General features: G+C 30.0%; 1 non-coding gene across 1 annotated transcript; it reads left to right on the top strand.

Moving 5' to 3' along the window:
• The first annotated feature begins 10,030 nt into the window (after positions 1-10,030).
• On the top strand, positions 10,031-10,137 carry LOC113848621. Its single transcript, XR_003501885.1, has one exon. It is a non-coding gene; the product is annotated as a small nucleolar RNA R71 (small nucleolar RNA).
• Positions 10,138-10,905: the final 768 nt, after the last annotated feature.

The raw sequence follows: 10,905 nt of genomic DNA, 5'->3' as shown, positions 1-10,905 counted from the left end.
ATACCAATGTTACCTTAGATTTTATACACCAACAATATATTAAAAAAGTTAAATCTAATTTCTAAAATTAATCAATTACATGATTGCTGTTATTTAATTAAAATTTATCATCTAAATTATATTTCTATTTAAATTATTAAGTAATATAAATTATTAAGATTCAATCATATTCATTTCTGATTAATCATATATATATCACTAATTTAAGTATGCTTCTTATAATTTTATTTCATCATTAATTAAAATATACCTTCTCAAATATTTTTCTATTCTTTATCATAAAAAATAAAATTATTTATCTACATAAATTAAAACATTTTTATCATATTAATGCAATAATTAGTAGTGTTATTGTGTAGCGTTTATACCTTTATATGTTTTAAATTGTTGAGATTTTTATGTAACAATGTTACCTTATGTCTTATGCAATAAATACCCTAAATTTCAGCAGAAATAGGTTAGCAAGGGTCTAAAGATTTGTAGAAGCCAACTATAAATTTTCCAGCACTATCATGAATCAGTCCACCGCAGCTAGGAAGGCCCAAGGACTAGGAAACAAAACCATCAATATTAAATTTTAATTGTCTGTCTAGGAGGGTTGCCATTTCACCATGCTTTGACCTTCCCAACAATCAACAATCCTTTTATGGTGGCTGTTACTTTCACTATGTGTGCACTAAAGTAATCTCACTAGCAAGTGTACTAGTATAGTTATAGCAAGCTATAAAATTTTTGGAATCGAAGTTGAGTTCCAAGTATCGTCTTCATGGATTTGTTTTCTCAATTATCACTTCACAAATCAACATTTAGTTGAGCCATACAATTGATTGGAGAGTTTGTATTATGTAAAAATCAGAATTAACAAGTATAGAAAGATGTAAATTTAAAGTAAAACAAAACTACAAAAATTGTATTGGGATAAGATATATGAATGAATTAGAGTTAGAAAATTACTTCACCAAAATTTCAGTATTAACTCAATCATGTTCTAAATATTCAAGTATTTGATTTGGTTGACAATTAATTTCACAAGTTATTAGTCAAAGGTTAATTCCTTAACTCAATGACCCTAATATTCAACTCAATCACCCTAATCCCTTAGGTGTAATTCAATTAAGTATTGCATTAGGAATTAGAAATCATAAGATTGCAAGATTAAGATGACTTTTCCCTAAAAAATCACTAATCTTAGTAATTAATTCAGATCTAAGGAACAAATCCAACTTCCATTGATAAAAGCTTCTCTTTGATTAGTTAATTGAATTTTCATCCAAAATTACTTATTAACAGAATTAATTACTCAATCCAATCAAATACTCAAATTTCATATCCAAAATCAAATCAATACTTTTATTTCAGATCCATAAATTCCTAACTACAGAAGTTTAAAAAGCGATTAATACATGAGAAGAGAAAGAAAAAGAAAAAGGAGATGAGCAAATAAATATCTTTAATCCAATCTTCAATATGATTTCTCAAGATGTGAAGCTTGGTGTTTGTCCATAACAGAATAATATAATATTATATTTAGTTTATAATACTCAAAATATACAAAAATTATACTATATAATGTCTCAAAATATAAAGAAAAGAACTTTAATGCTAAATTACTTGACTTCAGCCTTCTAATACTTTTTCACTTGTCCCTCAGCTTGTGAAGTAGATGCAACACCTGCTCATGTATCACGGTACGATCATCGCAGTTAGGGATACAAACAGGCCAAGACAGGTCAAACTTTACTCTAAACAGGCCAGGCCTGTAACGTAATTATTAGGCTTGAGTCTAACCTGTTACCTGTTAAAGACTTTATTTTTAGTCTGACCTGCCAGGTGGCCTAGCCTAGCCTGAAACCTATTAACAAGGCATGCTACAAAAATATATATTTTAATATTAATAAAAATATAAATATTTTATTATCAAATTAGTTTACCTATTTTTCTACTTTTCATCTGTGTTATTGATAATTATAATAATTTTATATAATCTTATAAATAATTTTTAAAATATTATTTAAGCATTAATTATAAATATTTCATATTAAATAAATTTTTATTTTTCTTATTTTTTTAAAATTAATAAAATATTAAAGATTTTAGTTTTTTTTAGGATCATATTTTATTTGTTTAAAAACATCTTATATTTAATAAATAATGTCATAGTAAACACATAAAATTGATCACAAAAAATAAATTGAAAAAAAATTATTGTATTTTAAAAATTAAATAAATTTAAATTTAAATTATATATATATATATATATATATATATAAAATGACAACAATAATAACTATTAAATTAAAAAATAAAATAATTACAAAATATTTAATTTTATTTATTTCAATAATTTATTATTTAAATTAACAAATACACGTAAAATTAACAACACTATAACATTAATGTAATATAGAAAAATATTACTGATACAATAAATTAAAATATATATTATATATAAAATATAAATTATAGAAGCAGAATTTCATTATGATTGTTGAAGATTTCAGTTTCAGGATTCTTGACTTCGTTATTATTTTTCTTGTGTGCTTTGTAATATGGATTGAAGATCTCAAGAAACATATAGTTATCTTCTCTTTTTTAATGAATTGAATATTATTCTCAAGTGGGTGATATACGTCTTTTGTTTGTTTTGAATTTGGTCATGTGTTGTTAGCCGTAGAAGACTTTCTGTCTATTACTTATCAATAATTTCTGTTTGGGTTTCATAGTGAGTAATGAATGTGTGGCCTTATCACTGAATATAGAGTTGTAATATAATAATTATATTGTTAGATGCTTTTGGTGTTCCTGTACTATTATGATCTCTGGACTGATTTTTTTACATTCTTTCCTTTGCATTAGATTGACACTACATCATCTTGTGTTATTTGCTCCTGTAGTATAATCATATAAGTTATACATAAAGTATATTTGTAGAGTTGGTAAATATTTTGGTTGTAATATATGCAGGACAACCTTGATAATGCAATGTCACAAAAGTATGGTGAAGAATCATCTTATCCTGAGATTGACCCAAATGTGTGGTTAGAGGTTGCGGGTCCCCCCAAAAAGGGACGGGTTCATGGCTTGGGTCACGTCTTAGAACTCTCAACTGATGGATCACTAAAGTCTACAACCTCAGCATGTGCTACTTCCTCTTTTGTGTCTACTCCATCACAAGTAGCCATAGATGCAGCTATAAATGTAGTAATAACATCTTTTGTTAGTACTCAGTTGGCATCGATGTTGGAGGGAATTTTATCTCGGTACACTGGCCTTCAAGCTCCAAATTTAACTCCAGTACCACCCGCTCGAGGTGAAGAACCATTAGATCAAGTTGCTGAGGCAAAAGATGATGACAATGGTTTAGGATTAGACTAATTACTATCTTTATGTTTGTATGTCTTAAATTTAAACTTTTTTCTATATTAACGATAAGATATTTAATATATTTTTCTTGTATTTATAGTCTTTAGATATTTAATATAGCGGTCTTTAAATTATTTATGTTTTGGTTAGAAGTTAATTTTGAATTATAAATAAGATATTGGATTGAAATTAGATACACAATTGCTATTGATTAGCTACAAAAAAGTTAGAGATTTAGTTACAAATCAGCTATGGAATCGCTACGAACTAAGATAGAAACTTTAGCTACAGATTAGCTACGGATTAGCTATAGAATAGTTAGAGACTTTAGCTACCAGTTAGCTACAGATTAGCTATATAATAGTTAGAGACTTTAGCTACAGGATAGATATGAACTAAAATAGAAACTTTAGCTGCAGACTTGCTGCAGAATAGCTACAAAATAATTGAAGACATTAGCTATGGATTAGCTATGAAATAGTTAGAGACTTTAGCTAAGATTAGCTATGGACTAAAATAGAACTTTAGCTGCAGATTTGCTAATGAATAGTTACAGAATAATGGAGACATTAGCTACATATTAGCTACGGAATAGTTAGAAACTTTAGCTACAGATCAACTATGGAATAGTTACGAACTAAAATTAAACTTTAATTGTAGATTTGCTATGGAATAGCTACGGAATAATTGAAGACATTAGTTACAGATTAGCAACGGATTTGCTACGGCATAGTTAGAGACTAGGGCTGTGTAGAACCGAAGTATCCGTTTCGCTCCGTATAAATCCAACTAATCCACCCAACCAAAATTGGATAATAACAAGTATCAGATAAGTATAATATTTTTCGGATAAAAATGGATAAATTAGGTCGGTAACGGGTAAAAAATTAAAAAACTGTCGGTACCCGAAATTGACTAATATACATATATACATGAATCCGTTGTTTAATTTATCAAATACATTAATTTGGTCTCAGCCCAGTTTCGTTATTAGGTCAAATTGATACTGCAACATCTTTCCCTCATTTCTTTTATTTGTGCGACGCTGTGTTTTTTTCTTTGCTGCTTTGGAGGCGTGAATCCGTTGTTTAATTTACTAAATATACATTAATTTGGGCCCAACCCAGTTTCATTATTAGGTCAAATTGATACTGCAACATCTTTCCCTCATTTCATTCATCTGTGCGGCGCTGTGTTCCTTTCTTTGCTATTTTGGAGCTCTGCTAGGGTTTAAAATTTTCTCTTCTATGTCTCGTATTTTTGTTACCACGAATTACGGTTTCTGTCTTCCATTTTAGTTGTCTTACTCTCAAGTTTCAACTGATCAACTCCACTTTCCTCTTTACTAAGGTAAGTAATTTTTGGTTTTTTGTTTCTTTGGTGTTAGGGTTATGGTTTTTATTCTTTATTTTTTGTTAATATTGTTATGTGTTGTTGTTATTTGGTTTAATGGATTTCTGATTTTGTGTTGTTGTGGGTGAGAGGTTCACTGATTCTTTTTTTGTGTACGTTATGCTTTAACAATAACTTTTATTAGAATTTTTTAAAGCCCAGCATAAGGCTTAATCGACCGATTTATTGAGTTATCCAATATACCCGAATCTGAACTAATTGATAAAAAATTGGATAAAATTGGATAGTTTTTTAAACAACTCGGTTAATTATAATTAACTAATTTTACACTCGAACCCACCCAAAACCGACTGATGATCACTCATATTAGAGACTTTAGTTACGGATTAGCTATGAAATAGCTGCAGAATAGTTCAAGACTTTCGCTACGGAATAGCTATGAAATAGCTACGGAATAGTTAGTGACTTTTGCTATGGAATAAGCTACGGATAATTCCTAGCTAAATAGCTTCGGAATTGTTATTTTGTTTATTGAAAATCAGTTAGGGATTAGCTACGAACCTAAAAATTAATAGCTACAGAATAGTTACGGACAATCCCTAGCTAATTAGCTACAGACTTGTTATTTTGTTCACTGAATAATCAGTTATGGATTAGTTACGGATTAGTTACAGAATAATTCCGTAGCTAAACTTATTAGCTAAGGATTAGCTACAAAATTGTTTGTAGCTAAATCTGTTTTTTCTTGTAGTATTCAATCCAAGGTAAGGAGGACTCTACCCTATCTTTTTATGCTTAGAATTCATTCATATTGCTATGTATTGGAATGTGATTGAGATAGAATGTAGAAAAATGTATATTTAGATGAAAATGATTTGATTATAGTGAGATTGAGATAGAAAGATGATATGAAATATAATGTGGTTGATGTTGAATAGTGTGTGTGATGAAATGGTTTGATTGTGATTGAATTGTAATGGAAACTTTGTGTAGAATGCAATGTGATTGATATTGAGTGTGATTTGTAGTGAAAGGGTGATAGAAATCATATGGTTGGTTACAATGTGGTTAAAAATGTGTGGACATGCCATTGGTTGATAATGATGATGTGAAATGATTGAAAATACGTGTGAATGGTATGATGATTGTGTTTGAATATGTTGAAAAACTATGAATGGTTCAGCGATACACAGGGGGTGCAGAAGATGAGGGCGCTTGGCGAAGCGAAGGTGGTGGTGACACCAACAGTGAGCATGGATGCACAATATGCTATACACTCTCCTCCTCACTCGGCATTTGACTAACCCCTTTACTAGGAGGTCCAGTACCGCACACATTGTATCCATGGAGCGGGGCCTATTCGTCAAACATCTATGGAGTGAAAACTGAGTAAGTTCCTGAGGTTGAGGGAATCAGAAATTTGTGATCATAGTGCCACAGTGAACGTGGCTACGTGCAGTAAGCGCATGTGGGTGTGAAGTATTTGATGGTGCAGTGAGCCCACCTATTTGTGAATTAGTATGGAGTGCCGAAAGTAGCATTTGTTATGTTTGATACATGATTTGAATTTTATTAGTAAATGTATGAAATGCACACGGTGTGTCTTTATGCTTATGTGTGTGTAATAGTGTAGAGTATTTATCCTTACATCTATTTTTCAGGTGACAAAGACGATAAGGACCAGGCTCAGTAAATGAGAGGGATGGAATTGCTATAGAACTTAGAAACTTTTTGAAATTTATGATGTATTTAAATTGGTTCTGTAGCATTTGTTTTGTCTCAAACTTCTAACCCTTCTTATTTTGAAATACTTTCATGAAACTATGCGTTGGAAACTATTTGAATGAAAATTTTAGTATTCCCATTTATTACGAATTTATTTATTTTAAAAATTAAATATTGTGTAAATATATACATATAAGTTTTTCCTCTACATGCGAGGATTTATATATTAAGTATTGGGTTTTCTTTAATAACTAGTAGACACTGAATGAGATTTATAAGCACAACTCATATATCCGCAAGAAGGAAGTATCATACTCTTTTAATAAGTAAGGAATGTGTGTGTGTGTGTTGAACTTTATAGGATGCAAGAGGTAATATTGTGCTATAAGAGAGCAAATGAAGGTGAAAACCCAAAATGTAAACCAATCCAAAATTTAAATTAAACTTTAGAGACACTCAAGCTTAGAGAAGTAATTAGGGCCTATGAAACAAGAATAGTAAATAATCATTTTAGTACTTCAGCTAATACAATATAATTATCTAGATTAATGGGAGTAAAAAGAAACCAATTATATACTTTATGGATATGATCAAACCTGATATATTTGATAAAATTAAAAGAGGACCAATTGTAATGATTAATTAGCTCAATAATGGTCAATGAAAAGCAAGAGCTAAGAAGTAATAATGAATAAATATACTTAACACAGATTTGAACCATTAAACTAAAATGGAATTGAGTAGAAGCACGACAAGGTAAAGTATAAAATTTGTGATTAAGAAGACGAAGCTTGCAAAGTTGTTTTTGGAATATGCATATAGATATAGATATATGCTTGGTTGTAATGAACTGAACACATTAGAAGTTTGTGTAGCTTCCTTAAACTATATTATGTGCAGCAACTGTGCCTTAGTGCAAAATGTATCACTTCACTTGATTATAGTTGTCTTAGCAATTATACAAAATGTGATTGTAAGTGAATTGTGCATGCAATATTTACTTTCTTTTATTTTGAGAAGGGTGAATACCTCAGTTTAAGTATAAATAATGTGAGTGTAAAACTATTAAACCTTATGAACTATTGATTCAACTACATGTGTATACTTGCATGGATATAGTATTGGACTGAACCAAATATATACAAAAATATGCTACAAAGTTTGAAAAGATTAATGTCCTATGTTGGTGTGCATCACAGCTTCCCTTGATTCTTTATTTTAATGAATGAATGACCTGTATAAATTAAATTTATTTTTTTTCCTATTTTACGATAACTGATTATTTTAAGTTCACTAAATATATATTTTTCAACTAATGACATAATTAAAATTTACATTTATATTTTATTATCTAATTATCTTAATTTTTTCCTTGTTCATACATAAATAGATTTAATTAACAACAAATTTTTAAATTTTTTTTTACATAAGCAATATTTATGTTTTCAATTAAATATATTAATTTTTGGATTTTTTTATTTATTCCTATATTTTACTATATTTTATTTAAACTAAATATAACAAAAATATATTACTTTTACAATTAATAAATATTAAAAAATGTGTAGTACTTCAAATTTAACAATTTCCATCATACAATAACAACACTAATTAAAAATAATTTTGTTTTAAATTTTTAATGGTCACCACTGATTTGGTTATTTAATCATAAAAAAATAACACTCATAATTATACTACTTATTAATTTTATTTCATCGTAAATTAAATATTATAATTATACCTAATTAACCTAAACTAATTACTATCATTCTAAAAATTTATATATGATAACTAAATTTGTTATGCAACAATTAAATTATATAATTATAAATAATTAATCTAAACTAATTTGTATCATTCTACAAATTTATATTCGATAAATAAATTTATTATTTTATTAAAAATTATTTTATATATTTAAAATTATTTATTCTCAACTAATTTGTTTCACTCTAAAAATTTAAATTCAATAACTAAATTTATTATTTCATCATAAATTATATTATATAATTAAAAATAATTATTCGAAACTAATTAGTTTAACTCCAAAAATTTAAATTACATAAGTAAATTTGTTATTTCATCATAATTAACTAATATTAATTAAAATATTTATGTTCTAGTTATTTATAAACTCAAATATTTACTACCACAATTTGAATATAAATTAGTATATAGTTGCAACACCATCTTTTTTATTATTCAGTAAATTGTATTTTATTTAATATTAAGTAGTATTAGAATGCATTTAGAAGTGAGTATGAAGAATTTTTAGAGGAATTTTGGTGTAAGGGGTCTCGCTTAGGCGAGAGGCAAATCTCACTAAAGCAAGACTGAGCACCCTAAACCCTAAACCCTAAGCGAGATAGGATAAATTCATAGTCTCATGTGTTCTCAATTTCCTCTTATTGATCAAAATGTCCTTTAAAAATTTAGCATATTTTGGTATTTTGGAGATAGCATTAACGAAAGGCATATTGATGTGCATTTTGCCCAGTAAGTCGAAGAATTTACGAAACTCTTCATCATAAGGAGGGTGACCTTGCAGCCGCTGTGGGAAAGGGATGTTAGGTTCATAGAGCTTTGGTTGAAGAAAAGGCTCTTCCTTCTTTTCTCTTTTAGGCTTTTTGCTTGAAGCACAACCTTGCTCATGGTGATGTACGACCGTGCTTTTAGCATTGTCATGGGCGTGCTCGTAGAAGCACGGTTGTGCTTCAATTTCAGCAGGGGCATGCTCACCAGTAAGCACGGGAGTGCTTGTAGAATCAGCATAGGTGTGTTTCTTAGTAAGCATAGGCGTGCATGTGCTTTCGTTCTGCGATTCTTGCAATATCTTTCCATTTCTATGGGTGATGACATTACATTGCTCCCTTGGATTAGGTTCAGGCTGAGATGGTAGTGTTCCCATCACTCTTTGACTTAGAAGATTCGTAATTTGCTCTAATTATGCACTCATCTTAAAAGAGTTGGCTTGTATTTCAGCTTTGACTTATGTGAACTTCTTATCAGTTCTCTCAACATGTTGGTCCAACTTGGATTCAAGCTCTATCATCCTCTTATCAGAGTAATACACATATTGCATCATTTGTTCTTGAAAGTTGGATTGAGATCTAGGGACTTTTTTCCCTTCTGGTCTTGCTCCTTGATTTTGCATATGGGAGGGCGATACACGCTTGAATTTTGACTTCCAAAGCCATTCCCCCAAGAGTTAGGATGATTACTCTTCTACCTTGAATTTTGATTGCCCATGAAATTTGTCTCCTCTTGCTTAAATTCTGGGCTTGCAGGAGCTCTTACAGGTTGGTCTTGAGCCTTCATTAAAGATTCTAGTTGTTTTACAGGGGCTGTCATTTAGTTCATTAGTGGGCTGCTGCTCTCCGCTTGGTAGACTAAGACGGTCTCTTTCCTCTTGATGCCGTAAGAGTTAGTAGTGTGTCATTGAAAGCTGGAAGATGTCATCTTATCTTTTAGCTTGTATGCATCATCTGGATCTTTTCTTTTGAGGGACCCTCCTGCTGCGGCATCAATTGTAACCTTGATGGAAATTGATAAGCCACTATAAAAGATTTGCACCTGTCTCCATGTTGGGAAATCATGATGAGGACATTTCCTCAAAAGCTCTCCAAATCGTTCCCACGCCTCAAATAAAGATTTTGCTTCATATTATTGGAAGCAACATATGTCCGTTATAAGCTTAGAGGACCTTTATTGGGGAAAGTAATTTCCAAGGAATCGCTGAGTGAGATCCTCCCAAGTTATGATAGAAGTGGCTGGGAGTGAGGAAAACCGTGCATTCACCTTTTTAGATACTGAGAAAGGAAAAAAGCGGAGTCAAATAGCATCGGTGGAGAATCCATTGTACTTGATGGTGTCTGTCAATTGGAGGAACTTTATCAGATGTAAATTAGGATCTTCGTTCAGCATGCCTCCAAACTGGATGGAGTTTTGGACCATGGTTATTAGCGTTCGTTGAAGTTCAAAGTTGTTGGCCTCGACATTAGGGGCCGCAATGCTTGTTGAATTGATCTTATTCCCTCTACCATTCTTTGCTCTCTCACTTCTTTTCTTTGTCTACGCATTGTTCTTTCAATTTTCGGATCAAATAAACAAGTTGTAAAACACTAAGAACAAATGTGCATACATTAGAAAGAATTATGAAATAAAATAAAAAAATTAAAATAAAATAAAAACAAAATTATAAAATAATAAATAAAAAAATTAAGAATAAACAAAAATAGAATGAAAATAAAGCAAAATACAAATTGCTCAAATCAATTAAATTTGAGATTTTCTTAATATTGAAAAAGCAATCCTCGACAACGGCGCCAAAAACTTGTTTGGAGGGCAAGTGTACCCATCGAGAAGTAATAAAGGGTTTTTAATTTAAGTTCTCGAAATATCATCCCACGAGGATTATTTTCCAATTATTAAGAATTTCTTAATTCAATTGTTTCAGCTTCAAAG

The sequence above is a fragment of the Abrus precatorius genome, unplaced genomic scaffold (assembly GCF_003935025.1).
Source record: "Abrus precatorius isolate BTA unplaced genomic scaffold, Abrus_2018 Scaffold8, whole genome shotgun sequence".
Classification (NCBI taxonomy): Eukaryota; Viridiplantae; Streptophyta; class Magnoliopsida; order Fabales; family Fabaceae; genus Abrus; species Abrus precatorius.
Note: the sequence above shows the minus strand (reverse complement) of the source record. Positions and strands in the feature narration are given on the sequence as shown.